The following is a 13,636-nucleotide window of genomic DNA, read 5'->3' on the forward strand; positions in this document are numbered from 1 at the left end:
TGAAAAACAATTCTCACGGTTAAGGCGCGCACGACAAACGCAAACTACCTCAGCTTCCAAAGCGTGCATATACATTTCAACGTACCACAGGTGAATTTCCCCAAGTGACACGCACCCGGTGAACCGCATTGCTCAAGCAAAACGCAGAGCGCGCGCGACAAAATCCAACCCCCGATCGAGAACCGTACTTAACTTGAGAATCTGAAAGCAAGTCTTCCAAACCGGCAAAGACGAGCCAACCTCTTCTTCGTTCGCAGAGAAATCTTCAGAGCGCGCCGACACGGAACGCTTCCTATGGAAATGAAAAACAATTCTCACGGTTAAGGCGCGCACGACAAACGCAAACTACCTCAGCTTCCAAAGCGTGCATATACATTTCAACGTACCACAGGTGAATTTCCCCAAGTGACACGCACCCGGTGAACCGCATTGCTCAAGCAAAACGCAGAGCGCGCGCGACAAAATCCAACCCCCGATCGAGAACCGTACTTAACTTGAGAATCTGAGAGCAAGTCTTCAAAAAAGGCAAAGACGAGCCAACCTCTTCTTCGTTCGCAGAGAAATCTTCAGAGCGCGCCGACAAGGAACGCTTCCTATGGAAATGAAAAACAATTCTCACGGTTAAGGCGCGCACGACAAACGCAAACTACCTCAGCTTCCAAAGCGTGCATATACATTTCAACGTACCACAGGTGAATTTCCCCAAGTGACACGCACCCGGTGAACCGCATTGCTCAAGCAAAACGCAGAGCGCGTGCGACAAAATCCAACCCCCGATCGAGAACCGTACTTAACTTGAGAATCTGAAAGCAAGTCTTCCAAACCGGCAAAGACGAGCCAACCTCTTCTTCGTTCGCAGAGAAATCTTCAGAGCGCGCCGACACGGAACGCTTCCTATGGAAATGAAAAACAATTCTCACGGTTAAGGCGCGCACGACAAACGCAAACTACCTCAGCTTCCAAAGCGTGCATATACATTTCAACGTACCACAGGTGAATTTCCCCAAGTGACACGCACCCGGTGAACAGCATTGCTCAAGCAAAACGCAGAGCGCGCGCGACAAAATCCAACCCCCGATCGAGCACCGTACTTAACTTGAGAATCTGAGAGCAAGTCTTCAAAAAAGGCAAAGACGAGCCAACCTCTTCTTCGTTCGCAGAGAAATCTTCAGAGCGCGCCGACACGGAACGCTTCCTATGGAAATGAAAAACAATTCTCACGGTTAAGGCACATATAACAAACACAGACCTTCGCTTCCAAAACACATGTGCTATGTTATGTATGTGAATTTCCCCAGTGACATGCACTCCTCCACTGTGGGGGGTGACTCCTTGTCTCCTGCAGAAAGTAAAGTGTAACGGTTATGTAACAACACAGCGGGAGGGTTAGGAGCAGGGGTGGAACGCTGCCTGCTGCCGGAAGTAACCAGCTGCCAGTGCTCACCCTGCACCACCGCCTCCTCCATAAGTGGCTGGTCAACAGTCCCACATCCTAGGACAGTGACCTCGGTGGACTCCACAGGAATACTTTCCAGGAATTCCTCATAGCCTCAAATGCTCCTCAGCCTGGCCACCTCCTCCTGTAGCTCTCCCACCTGCTGCCTGAGAGATTCCACCAGCAGGCACCTTTCACAACGGTTGTCTCCCCCAGCCTGGAGATCGCTCAGTGGGAATTTCAAGCCACAAATACTGCAACACCACACCAGGACTTGGGTAGAGGCATCCATGCTCAGGTTCTCTGTCTGGATACAGGCACAGGTGGAGGAGGCAGGAGAAGTATTGGCACAAGCGCTTCGGGTCTTCATCACCATCAGTCACTCCCTCTGCTCAACTCCCTCTTCAACTCCCCTGTCTGCTTCGCTCCCCTGGTCGCACTGCTCTGGCTTTTTAAAGCCTGCTTGCCTAGATCAGGCCTGCCCCCTTCTGAGTCACACAGGGGAAGGCTGAGCCTGAGGCTAATCAGAAGCAATCAAGGGAACAATGGCAGGCTCTCAGTCCCAACTGCCACAGAAGCTGAAACTGAAACTGCTAGCACTCACCTGGAATCAGACTCTCAATTCACACTTCAAACAGTCAGGCGCACACACACACCACAGCTTGTACTCTCACCGGATAGCCTCTTCGGCGGTGGGGTCGCTTTGCTCTCCCGCTTCAACTCCCCTGTCTGCAGTCCCCTGTCCGCTTAATGATGTGTGTTTTGCAGAATGGCGATCAGAAACAATTCCCCGTATCATCTTCCCACATGAATTAAATACACTACAAATAACATAAAATGCAATTAAATCACATTACAAAAATGAGAACAGAAGAATGGTACTTTAACCAAAAATACAGCCCAGCGCTACCCGATATCAACACTCACCATGATCGTAGGAGTGCCTAGCTACACCTCCTCAGAGCAACCCAAAGCTGAATGACTCCCTGGGCCTAGATGCCCAGCTTAAATGCTACCATAAGCTCCGCCCCTCAATATCCCAGCATGCCTTGAGGCCAAAGGAAGGTATAAATGCAGACTCATAGGCCGCAGACTCCCTTTACTTCATTTCTACATTAGCAGCGGCAAGAGCTGCTCATGCTGAAGCATTTATCATCTGTTCGCCTAACAAATACTATTCTCCACAGACTCAAACTCTGTGACCAGGTGAGGCTACAGTCATCCTATTTCAGGTTCCTAAAAGGAAAACCTTGCCCCCAGAAAGGGGGGGGGGGTTCTCAGGGCGTACGTAGCTACTGGGTGCTGAAATAGCTACTTTAGATGTAGTGAAGGGGATGTTTGAACTGGAGTATATGCAGAGTGTAGGACACATTACTTGGCTGGTGCCAGAGAGGATACACACTGCCTCATTCTCAAGATGAAGTGGGGGGGGGGGGGTCGTTCCCTGTTGTAGTGCCAGGCCACCTGATACAAACAAGAAACCCACCGTGCCCCCCAGAGCCAATATGATGGGCAAATGGCAACCTGTGAGAACTTTGATGATGTGAGGTTCGGCACTGGCCACCGCTTCCTTTCAGGCTCCCTCCCCCCATCTCTTCTAGACCCCACTGCCTCCCCAATACTTAATTTTCATACACAAAGGTCTCAGACCTCAATCCTGACACAAATTAGAAAGTGGGTGGCCAAGTATGGAGCGGCAGCTGCTAGGAGAGTGCTCAGTTCTAAAGGCAACCCCGCCCTCCACACACACACACACCGGCACCGCTGGTAAAGGACAAAGGTAGCAATTACCTAGCAGCCATTCCATTTCAAATGTCCCATGGGCCTGAGACACCGCCACTGTTACCAGAAGGACTAATGCAGGCTTCCTGCCCACCTTCACTATGCACATCACACAGAAGCGACTGGCACAGTCCATACGCCCCTCTACGTCAGTCTCACCACACGCCGCCCACACCCTCCGTGCCAACTCCACCCCTCCCGTTAGTCTGCAACCGGCACAAACTGCACAAACGGTGCATGCAAGCACCAGTTCGTGAAAACTCCCTAGCCCCTCCACCTACAAGCCACTGCCAGAAGGGTGTATGAGTCCCTTTCGTGACTCAGTGGAGGTAAACACAAACCCCCTCACCCCTTCCCACACCGCAAAACCCTGCCCCAACCCACACACCTCAAAAAACTCTCCCAGAGCCAGACCCCTTACTCTTGCCCAAACCCGAGGCCCAGTCTGAGGAAACTGAGTGTACGTGGAGGACAACTAGCAAGAGACACAGGAGAAATTGAGTGAGAGTGAATTGGCCTGTTATTTTGAAATAACTATTCCCCAGAGCTGTGTCTAGACGGGCCAGTTTTTCTGGAAAAATCAGCCGCTTTTCCGGAAAAACTTGCCAGCCGTCTACACTGGCCGCTTGAATTTCCACAAAAGCACTGACTTCCTACTGTAAGAAATCAGTGTTTCTTGCGGAAATACTATTCTGCTCCCTTTTGCGCAAAAGGGCCAGTGTACACAGCTCAGATTTGTTTTCCACAAAAGAGCCCCGATCACAAAAATGGCGATCGGGGCTTTTTTGCGGAAAAGCGCGTCTAGATTGGCAAGAATGCTTTTACACAAAAAGTGCTTTTGCGGAAAAGCGTCTGTGCCAATCTAGACGTTCTGTGCTGAAAATGCCTTTAACGGAAAACTTTCAGCGGCTGAATCCCGACGCCTGGGGCAGAGCAGCTGGGGTGCTGCCGGGTTGGTCCCGTGGCACCGCCCTTGGGGTCCCCGAGTCAGCACCCCAGCTGCTCTGCCCCTGGCTTCCTGGAATCAGCTGCTGATCTGTTTCAGCAGCGGCTGAATCGGGGACCCCTGGGGCAGAGCAGCTGGGGACCAACCCGGCACCTGGCATCCCCAGGCATCCCCAAGAGCAGCTGGGGTGCTGCCGGGTTGGTTCCGCAGCGCTACGAGACCAACGTGGCAGCGCCCCAGATGCTCTGCTCCAGGCTTCCCCGATTCAGCTGCTGGTCAGTTCAGCAGCAGCTGAATGGGGGAAGCCTGTCCGGTTGCCCCAGCACTTCCGGGTTCCCGATGGTGCCGGACCATCAGGAGTCCCGGAGCATTGGATGCCGGACTAATGGAGTTTTACTGTATTTTGAAAAATATTTTCAAATACTTTAACCCCCAAAATACCTTATTTGAAATAATTTCCCAGTGTGAACATAGCCAAACATTACAGCTACGCTACAATGCTATTTCCATATACTCAAGAATCCCAAAATATCAATCCCTCGTCTTCACAGCAAACTTGGTTTTTTTGGATTCATTATGCCAAGGTCCCTGTAAATATCATTCTGCGAGGCGAAAGGGACCTTTTCTTAGAGCACTTTATTTTGAAATTTGGCATCATGTAGACAGCACCAAATGATGAAATAAGATACACAATTTGTATCGCTCAAATTGTGTATCTTATCTCAATGCTATTTCAAAATGGCTTATTTCAAGTACTCTGTAGAACTCTGAGGGTGAAGGAGGGGTAAAGAGAGTCTCAAAGGTTCTCCCTCCACCCGCTTTCCTCTCTCAGGTTCTTTCCCCAGCCCCTCCCCAGTTACTTTGACCCCAAATAAAAAACACACCCACTTTATTGTTTCCAAAAAACAATGTCAGTTTTATTGTATCTGCGATGGGGGAGGGGGAGAGGATTAAGAGAGGGAAGGCAAAGAGGGGCAAGGCACAGGCCCCTAGTGGGGAGGTCTGGGGAGCGTGTCACTGGGGTCCTTGTGAGAAACTTTCCCTCAGGGCCTCCCAGATGTGCACCCCCACCTGAAGAGCCTGCTGGATGGCAGCTGTGTGCAGCTGTTCAAAGGGCCTGCTGACCGGGCCTGCCTTTGCTTCCTCCCCCTTCAGATCACAAATATTGTGGAGCACAGAACACTGGCCACTATTTGGGGGAATGTTCCACTCCCCAACATCCAGCCGGGTGACAAGACATCTCAACCTATGGGGGGAGGAATAGCTCAGTGGTTTGAGCATTACCCTGTTAAACCCAGGGTTCTGAGCTCAACCCTTGAGGAGGCCATTTAGGGATCTGGGGCAAATCTGTCAGGGATGGTACTTGGTCCTGCCATGAGGGCAGGGGACTGGACTCAATGACCTATCAAGGTCCCTTCCAGCTCTATGAGATAGGTATAGCTCCATATATTTATTTATATTAACCTCACCTTGAGACACCCAAAGGCACCCTCCACTACAGGGCAGGCCCGGCAAAGCCGGGCATTGAAGCATTCCTTGCTAGGGTCAAGGTGTCTGGTGTAAAGCTTCGTGAGCCAGGGCAACAGAGTGTAGGTCACATCCCCCACAATGCACAGTTGCATGTACACATCCCCCACCCTGATGATGAGGTCAGGGAATAAACTGCCTGCCTCCAGCTTCTGGAAGACTCTGGAGTCGCAGAAGATGTGAGCGTCACGTGCCTTCCTCGACCAGCCTAAGAAAATGTCGGTAAACTGCCCATGGTGGTTGAGAGGGCCTGTGGGACCATGGAGAAGTAACCTCCTAGTTTATATACACAGACATCGGGGCTCGGGCACCGATGTGGGTGCCATCAATAATATCACCGCCGCACGGTTCCGTGTTGCTGAGGTGGATGACCCTGAGCAGCTGGATGGTGTTGATGGCCCGCATGTGACATAGTGCGGGTGCTGTCTACTTTGTAACCCGGTGATCCTCCTGGCTGTGTTGCTATGTGTGATTCCCAATGAGCGTATTGGCCCCAGACACCCCAGGGCGAGACAAAAGAAGAGAGGTGGGGTCGGCCATCAGGCTGGGGGGTAGGGCCTGGGAGTTGAGTTGGTCTAAAACATCCTCACTCCACCTAGCCCAGCCCAGACTGAGAAAGGGAGTGAAGCCCCTTCCCCTCGAGAGGACTAAGGCTGTCTGCCCTCGCTCCTATGTTAACATCTCTCCTATGCTATGCTGTGTCTCTGAGAAGAAATAAACCCTTTTACTCTACTGGCTGGCTGAGACACACATCTGGCTGTGGATGGGGGTGCAGGGTCAGGGGCTCCCCAACACACCATCACACCGCACCACCTGTAGCAGGAGACCAACAAACAGAGAATCACGGGGGTGCCTGAGCCCTGTGCAGGTCCCTGAGCCCTGTGCAGGTCCCTCAGCCCACCCCTTCCCTGCCCACACATACCAGGAGCCACCCGCTACGTAGCCTATCCCTGGCAGGGCTGTGTGAGGGTGGGACTGAAAAATTGCCTGGGAAAGGGGCTTCTCCACCACCCCCAACCACTCTTTCCCTAGGGTTCCCCATTCCAGCACTTCACACACCCCTTCCGGGACCTTAGCTGGAGAGCGCCACGCCTGCATGACGTGGACCCTGACGGTCGACTTTTCCACACCAAACTGGTTCCCGACACATCGGTAGCTGTCCGGCGTGGTGACCTTCCACACGGCAATGGTGACCCGCTTCTCCAGAGGGGAATGTGGGTCGCATGCGTGTCCCGTCGTGTGAGGGCAGGGGAGAGCCAGGAACGCAGCTCCAGGAAGATCCCCTTCCTCGTGCAGAAATTCTGGAGCCGCTGTTGGTCATCCCAGAGCTCCATGTCGAGCTGGTCCCACCCGTCAGATCTAGTCTCCAGTGCAAGAAGCGGCGGTGCACAGCGTGGTGCAGCTGGAAGAGCTGCGCTCCCAGACAATCAGCTGGTGGTTGTGTTCCTGCGGGGCCAGGAGGGCAGCCTGCAGAAACTGCAGCACGATAGCTAAGGGCCGTCAAGTGCCCAGAGGCACCTCTAGCTCCACGACTGGCAAGCTGAGGTATCCGCAAGGGCAACCGGAGCAGTCAGAGCAAAGGCTTTGCTGTCCCTCCAGGGAAAGGAGAAGCACCCGAGAAATGGCTGTACGGTGGGAGGAGGGGGGGGGGGAGGGTGTCACTTTGCTACCTTCAGAGGTTCCCTTATCCTGCTTCCCTGCTTTTCTAGCACAGGATCTAGGCCCATCCCTGGGGCAGATGGTGTTGTCTGCCCAGCCACTGATGGTGTCGACAGAGGGGGGTGGGATCAAGCCCACCATCCTGTACTCCCCAGGCAAATCCCTGCCCTATCCCTGAGTTCACTGGAGATCCCACTCTGTCTCCCTGCCTTCAGTGGGTCCCTTCTCCTGCCTTCCTAATGTGGGAGCCAGCTCCATCCCTGGGGTATCTATGTTGGCTGTTTGGCCGCTCCCAGGGTGGGTGGGACTTGGGCCCACCAGCCTGCCCTGCCCAGGCGAAAGGGTCTCAGATAGCCTCAAGCAGCAGCTCCCAGCAGTAATTGCTGACCCGATGCCCTGCCTGAAGTGGTTCTGCGTGGCCTTAAATGCAATTCTGCATCCAATCAGTGTGGAGCTTTAGTTTGAAATAGCTAAGTGCTTTTCGAAATAAGACTGCAGTGTAAACATACCCTAAGGGTATGTCTACACTGCAAGTTTCCTTCAGAAAAAGCTATTCTGGAAGATATCTTCTGGAAAAGCTGATTTTGGAAATAGCACATCCACATTAGGGGAGCTTATCGCAGACTAATTTTGAGGCTTCCCGGTAGTGTGGACGCTCTATCTCGATTTAGCGCCCCAGGATGCACTGGAAAGGACTAACTTTAGAATGAGGCGCTATTTTGAGATAGCAGCAGTGGAGCGCCCACTCGCTCACCTGCTGCTGAAAAAGCTTTTTCAGAAGAGGCGTTTTTCCGACACTGGTAAACCTCATTCCATGAGGAATAAGCCCTCCATTGTTTCAATTTTCTTTTGAAATAACGCAATTGCTGTGTGGATGCTACTGTTGTTCTGCCAGAATAACGTCCCTTATTCCAGAAAAACGGCACAGTGTAGACACACCCTTAGGGTATGGCTACACTACAGCACTAATTGGAACTAACTTAGAATTAGTTAATTCTAACTAAGCTAATTAATTCGAATTAGTGTATCTAGACCTAAAAGCTAATTCGAATTAGCATTTTGCTAAATCAAAATAGCATGTCCACATTGAGTGGACCCTGAACCGAAGTTAAGGCTGGCCGGAACGAGTGCCTGCAGGGCATCAGGTTAGGACTTGAAGTGTGGAGCTGCTGCCTCCGGCTAGCCGAGGGCTGTGCTTAAAGGAACCCGACCCCCACCCCGGACAGACAGTTCTCAGGGTTCCCCGCTTGCTTGTTTACCTCGATGAGGGACAGCAAAGCAGTCCTGTCTTGGAGTGCCCTGAGTGCCCACACTTGGCACATCACAGCACTCGGCCATCAGCCCGGCTGCACTTGCCGCAGCCTGCCATCCAAGGGGATCAATTGGGGGGATCCAGGCAGCCCTGCAGGAGAGCTTCCACCCTGAAGAGCCCGCAGAGCCACCCCAGTCCTCCCCATCGGGGGCTCGTGCCCCATTCCTCCCTCACCTCCTTCCACTTACCCCTCCCTAGTCCCCTTCCTGATGTAAAAAATAAATGACACGTGGGTTGTTAAATAAAGAGACTTTCTATTTTTGAAAACTGAGGGGTGGGGATTAACCTCTGGGGAGACTGGGAAAAGGTGGTGGGAGAGGGGAAGAGAGATGGTGGGAGAGGGGAGGTGGAAACCTGGGAAGAGGGAGCTGGAAGGGGGAAGCCAGGAGAGGAGGAGGAGGGGAAGTATAAAACTATGGTACACCATATCTTCAGTACTGTGTACAGATGTGATCTCCTCACCTCAAAAAAGCTATTTTGGTCTTGGAAAGGATTCAGAAAAGGGCAACTACAATGATCAGGGGTTTGGAACAGGTCCCATATGAAGAGAGGCTAAAGAGACTGGGACTTTTCAGCTTAGAAAAGAGGAGACTGAGGGGGATATGATAGAGGTCTATAAAATCATGCGTGGTGTGGAGAGGGTGAATAAAGATAAGTTATTCATTAGTTCTCATAATAAAAGGACTAGAGTACACCAAATGAAATGAATGGACAGCAGGCTTAAAACTAATAAGCAAAAGTTGTTCTTCTCACAGCACATAGTCAACCTGTGGAACTCCTTGCCGCAGGAGGCTGTAAAGGCTGTCCAGACTACCGGATGCTCTTTCCAAAAAAAAAAAAAAAAAAAAAAAAAAAGCACCCGGAAGTGCTCCTGGCAGGGCATGGGGGCAGCCTTTATTTCCAGGTGCTGCTGCATGCCCTTCCCAGAGACGCGTGCTTAAAGGGAACCCCAGGACAGCCTGCACTGATTCCTCTGCAAGGGCGGCAGAAACCCCCCCGCGTGTGCTCTCACTCACTAAGGTCTGTAGCTGAGGGTAGTATATCCTTTAGCCCTTTCCCCCCCTCTGCCCTCTGTATCGGGCCCTCTACAAGAACACTGAGTCAGTCAGCCATGACACACCACCGCTCTCCCTTGCGCGACTGGCGTACCTGCAGAATTCCCGTTGGCTCCTGAGCCCTTAACCCGTGGAGATGCTCACCTGGAATGCCTGCAAGTGTGCCGTACAAGGACACGGCAGAAGCAGAGCAAGGACAAAGACACAGACAGAAACAGACAGACAGATCGTATTGGCCAATACGAAAGAGCAACAAGAGAGAAACACGAGAGGCAGCCAGAAGCCTTACCACCTTGCGTCTTCCCCCTCGAGCCAAGCGTCCGCTGAGAAGGACACCGTGTTCCAGAGAAACTAGCACCCCTGACAAACGGGAGCCCTGTTTCTCCCACAACCAAGGAAGCACCTCGGGAACCTCCGCTCGGACTCGCTATCTAAGCAAACGTGACTTCCCTTCCTAGACCCGAGTGGGCCGTAAGCCGAGAGATTTCCAGACCTGACACTTATCTCTGTGTCAGCGACGGCTGCTCCGCTCCCAGACGGACGGTTCGCACCTCGCTTCGACCAAGCTCCCGAGCTCGCTGTTCTTGTTTCCGTTCCATCCCCAGACGGGAGGACACCGGGAGGGTTGACTTCTTATCGCTTGCTACCGAACACAGCAGAGGGGGAAAACCAACCAAACAACTTAGCGTTTCAGTCCGCAAGGACGCGGCATCGCTTCTCCTCCCACCATCGCACCGCAGCCTCCCACCATCGGCCACCCCCTCCCGCTGCCACTACAGGACCACGGAGAGAAAGGAGGCCTTGAATCTCTATCCATGCTCTGTTGAACCGCCTACTGCCCCTTCACCAGTCCCCAAGCCACCAGGCTCCGTGACCCAGCAGGACGCTCTCTGCCTCAGAAGAAACCTACGGCCATGGGAAGGCCCAACGCTGAGGAAATATCACGTGTCCCGAGAATCACGTCCAGGCAGCTCAAGTCCATCTTGGACGGTTTCTTCTCCGCCCATGGCCCCGCACTGATTCCTCTGCAAGGGCGGCAGAAAAAGCCCCGCGTGAACTCTCACTCACTAAGGTCTGTGGCTGTGGGTATTCTATCCTTTAGCCCTTTCCCCCGCTCTTCGCTCTCTATCGGGCCCTCTTCTACAAGAACACTGAGTCAGTCAGCCATGACGCACCACCGCTCTCCCTTGCGCGACTGGCGTACCTGCAGAATTCCCGTTGGCTCCTGAGCCCTTAACCCGTGGAGATGCTCACCTGGAATGCCTGCACGTGTGCCGTACAAGGACACGGCAGAAGCAGAGCAAGGACAAAGACACAGACAGAAACAGACAGACAGACAACGTATCGGCCAATACGAGACAGCAACAAGAGAGAAACACATGAGAGGCAGCCAGAAACCTTACCACCTTGCGTCTTCCTCCTCGAGCCAAGCGTCCTCTGAGGAGGACACCGTGTTCCAGAGAAACTAGCACCCCTGACAAACGGGAGCCCTGTTTCTCCCACAACCAAGGAAGCACCTCGGGAACCTCCGCTCGGACTCGCTATCTAAGCAAACGTGACTTCCCTTCCTAGACCCGAGTGGGCCGTAAGCCGAGAGATTTCCAGACCCGACACTTATCTCCGTGTCAGCGACGGCTGCTCCGCTCCCAGACGGACGGTTCGCGCCTCGCTTCGACCAAGCTCCCGAGCTCGCTGTTCTCGTTTCCGTTCCATTCCCAGACGGGAGGACACCGGGAGGGTTGACTTCTTATCGCTCGCTACCGAACACAGCAGAGGGGGAAAACCAACCAAACAACTTAGCGTTTCAGTCCACAAGGACGCGGCATCGCTTCTCCTCCCACCATCGCACCGCAGCCTCCCACCATCGGCCACCCCCTCCCGCTGCCACTACAGGACCGCGGAGAGAAAGGAGGCCTTGAATCTCTATCCACGCTCTGTTGAACCGCCTACTGCCCCTTCACCAGTCCCCAAGCCACCAGGCTCCGTGACCCAGCAGGAAGCTCTCTGCCTCAGAAGAAACCTACGGCCAGGATGCTTGAAGATTTCAAAGCACGCATCTCTTACTCACACAGAGCCATGGGAAGGCCCAACGCTGAGGAAATTTCACGTGTCCCGAGAATCACGTCCAGGCAGCTCAAGTCCATCTCGGACGGTTTCTTCTCCGCCCATGGCCCCGCACTGATTCCTCTGCAAGGGCGGCAGAAAAAGCCCCGCGTGAACTCTCACTCACTAAGGTCTGTGGCTGTGGGTATTCTATCCTTTAGCCCTTTCCCCCGCTCTTCCCTCTCTATCGGGCCCTCTTCTACAAGAACACTGAGTCAGTCAGCCATGACGCACCACCGCTCTCCCTTGCGCGACTGGCGTACCTGCAGAATTCCCGTTGGCTACTGAGCCCTTAACCCGTGGAGATGCTCACCTGGAATGCCTGCACGTGTGCCGTACAAGGACACGGCAGAAGCAGAGCAAGGACAAAGACACAGACAGAAACAGACAGACAGACAACGTATTGGCCAATACGAGACAGCAACAAGAGAGAAACACATGAGAGGCAGCCAGAAACCTTACCACCTTGCGTCTTCCTCCTCGAGCCAAGCGTCCTCTGAGGAGGACACCGTGTCCCAGAGAAACTAGCACCCCTGACAAACGGGAGCCCTGTTTCTCCCACAACCAAGGAAGCACCTCGGGAACCTCCGCTCGGACTCGCTATCTAAGCAAACGTGACTTCCCTTCCTAGACTCGAGTGGGCCGTAAGCCGAGAGATTTCCAGACCTGACACTTATCTCCGTGTCAGCGACGGCTGCTCCGCTCCCAGACGGACGGTTCGCACCTCGCTTCGACCAAGCTCGCTGTTCTCGTTTCCGTTCCATCCCCAGACAGGAGGACACCGGGACGGTTGACTTCTTATCGCTCGCTACCGAACACAGCAGAGGGGGAAAACCAGCCAAACAACTTAGCGTTTCAGTCCGCAAGGATGCGGCATCGCTTCTCCTCCCACCATCGCACCGCAGCCTCCCACCATCGGCCACCGCCTCCCGCTGCCACTACAGGACCGCGGAGAGAAAGGAGGCCTTGAATCTCTATCCACGCTCTGTTGAACTGCCTACTGTCCCTTCACCAGTCCCCAAGCCACCAGGCTCCGTGACCCAGCAGGAAGCTCTCTGCCTCAGAAGAAACCTACTGCCAGGACGCTTGAAGATTTCAAAGCACGTATCTCTTACTCACACAGAGCCATGGGAAGGCCCAACGCTGAAGACCCTTCACGTGTCCCGAGAATCACGTCCAGGCAGCTCAAGTCCATCTCGGACGGTTTCTTCTCCGCCCACTGTCCCTCACTGATTCCTCTGCAAGGGCGGCAGAAAAAGCCCAGCGTGAGCTCTCACTCACTAAGGTCTGTGGCTGTGGGAATTCTATCCTTTAGGCCCATGGTCACCAACCAGTAGATAGCAAGCTACCGCTAGATCTCAGTGGTTCTAAGAGTATCTCTTGAGCCCTCTCTGAACTGCACGCCTGCGCAGTACATACATTGGCTTTCCTCATTCGAGGAGCAGCTACTCACCGAGCAACAACACAGGTGAGTAGCTGCGAGGAATGGTGGGACCTGGGAGGTCTGGAGGGCTGAAACACCCCAGCCAGCTGTCTGTGGCTTTCAGCAGAAAGAGGCTGCCCCGCAGTCCAGCTGATCTGCGGCTTCTCTTCTGCGCCTGCCCACGTGGAGCTTGGTGCACTCTGGCTGAGTGCCATGGCCAGCTCTCCGGGCAGCCACTTCCCTTCCCTCCAGCCCGGATTGGCTGGTGTACGGAACTCCCTGCCCCCAACCTTGTTCCCTCTCCTCTGCCCCAAATCTTTCCCCCTCCCTCCTGGACCTGTTCCCTCTCCCTTGCCCCCCCATCCCACTGTATAAACCGTCCCCCCCTCTGCAG

At 53.7% G+C, this 13,636-nt stretch overlaps 1 long non-coding RNA gene across 2 annotated transcripts; it reads right to left on the minus strand.

Moving 5' to 3' along the window:
* Positions 1 to 591: 591 nt before the first annotated feature.
* On the minus strand, positions 592 to 12,422 carry LOC149521592 (uncharacterized). Of its 2 annotated transcripts, XR_016347848.1 has the most exons (4): positions 11,785 to 12,422; positions 6,750 to 7,136; positions 2,110 to 2,256; positions 594 to 1,195 (listed from the first exon to the last, which is right to left on the minus strand). It is a non-coding gene; the product is annotated as an uncharacterized LOC149521592 (long non-coding RNA). The 2 variants fall into 2 exon arrangements; XR_016347847.1 differs by lacking the exon at positions 11,785 to 12,422 and having other exon boundaries at positions 592 to 1,195; positions 6,750 to 8,839.
* Positions 12,423 to 13,636: the final 1,214 nt, after the last annotated feature.

This window comes from Pelodiscus sinensis, chromosome 25, assembly GCF_052426305.1.
Source record: "Pelodiscus sinensis isolate ZL-2025 chromosome 25, ASM5242630v1, whole genome shotgun sequence".
Lineage (NCBI taxonomy): Eukaryota > Metazoa > Chordata > Testudines > Trionychidae > Pelodiscus > Pelodiscus sinensis.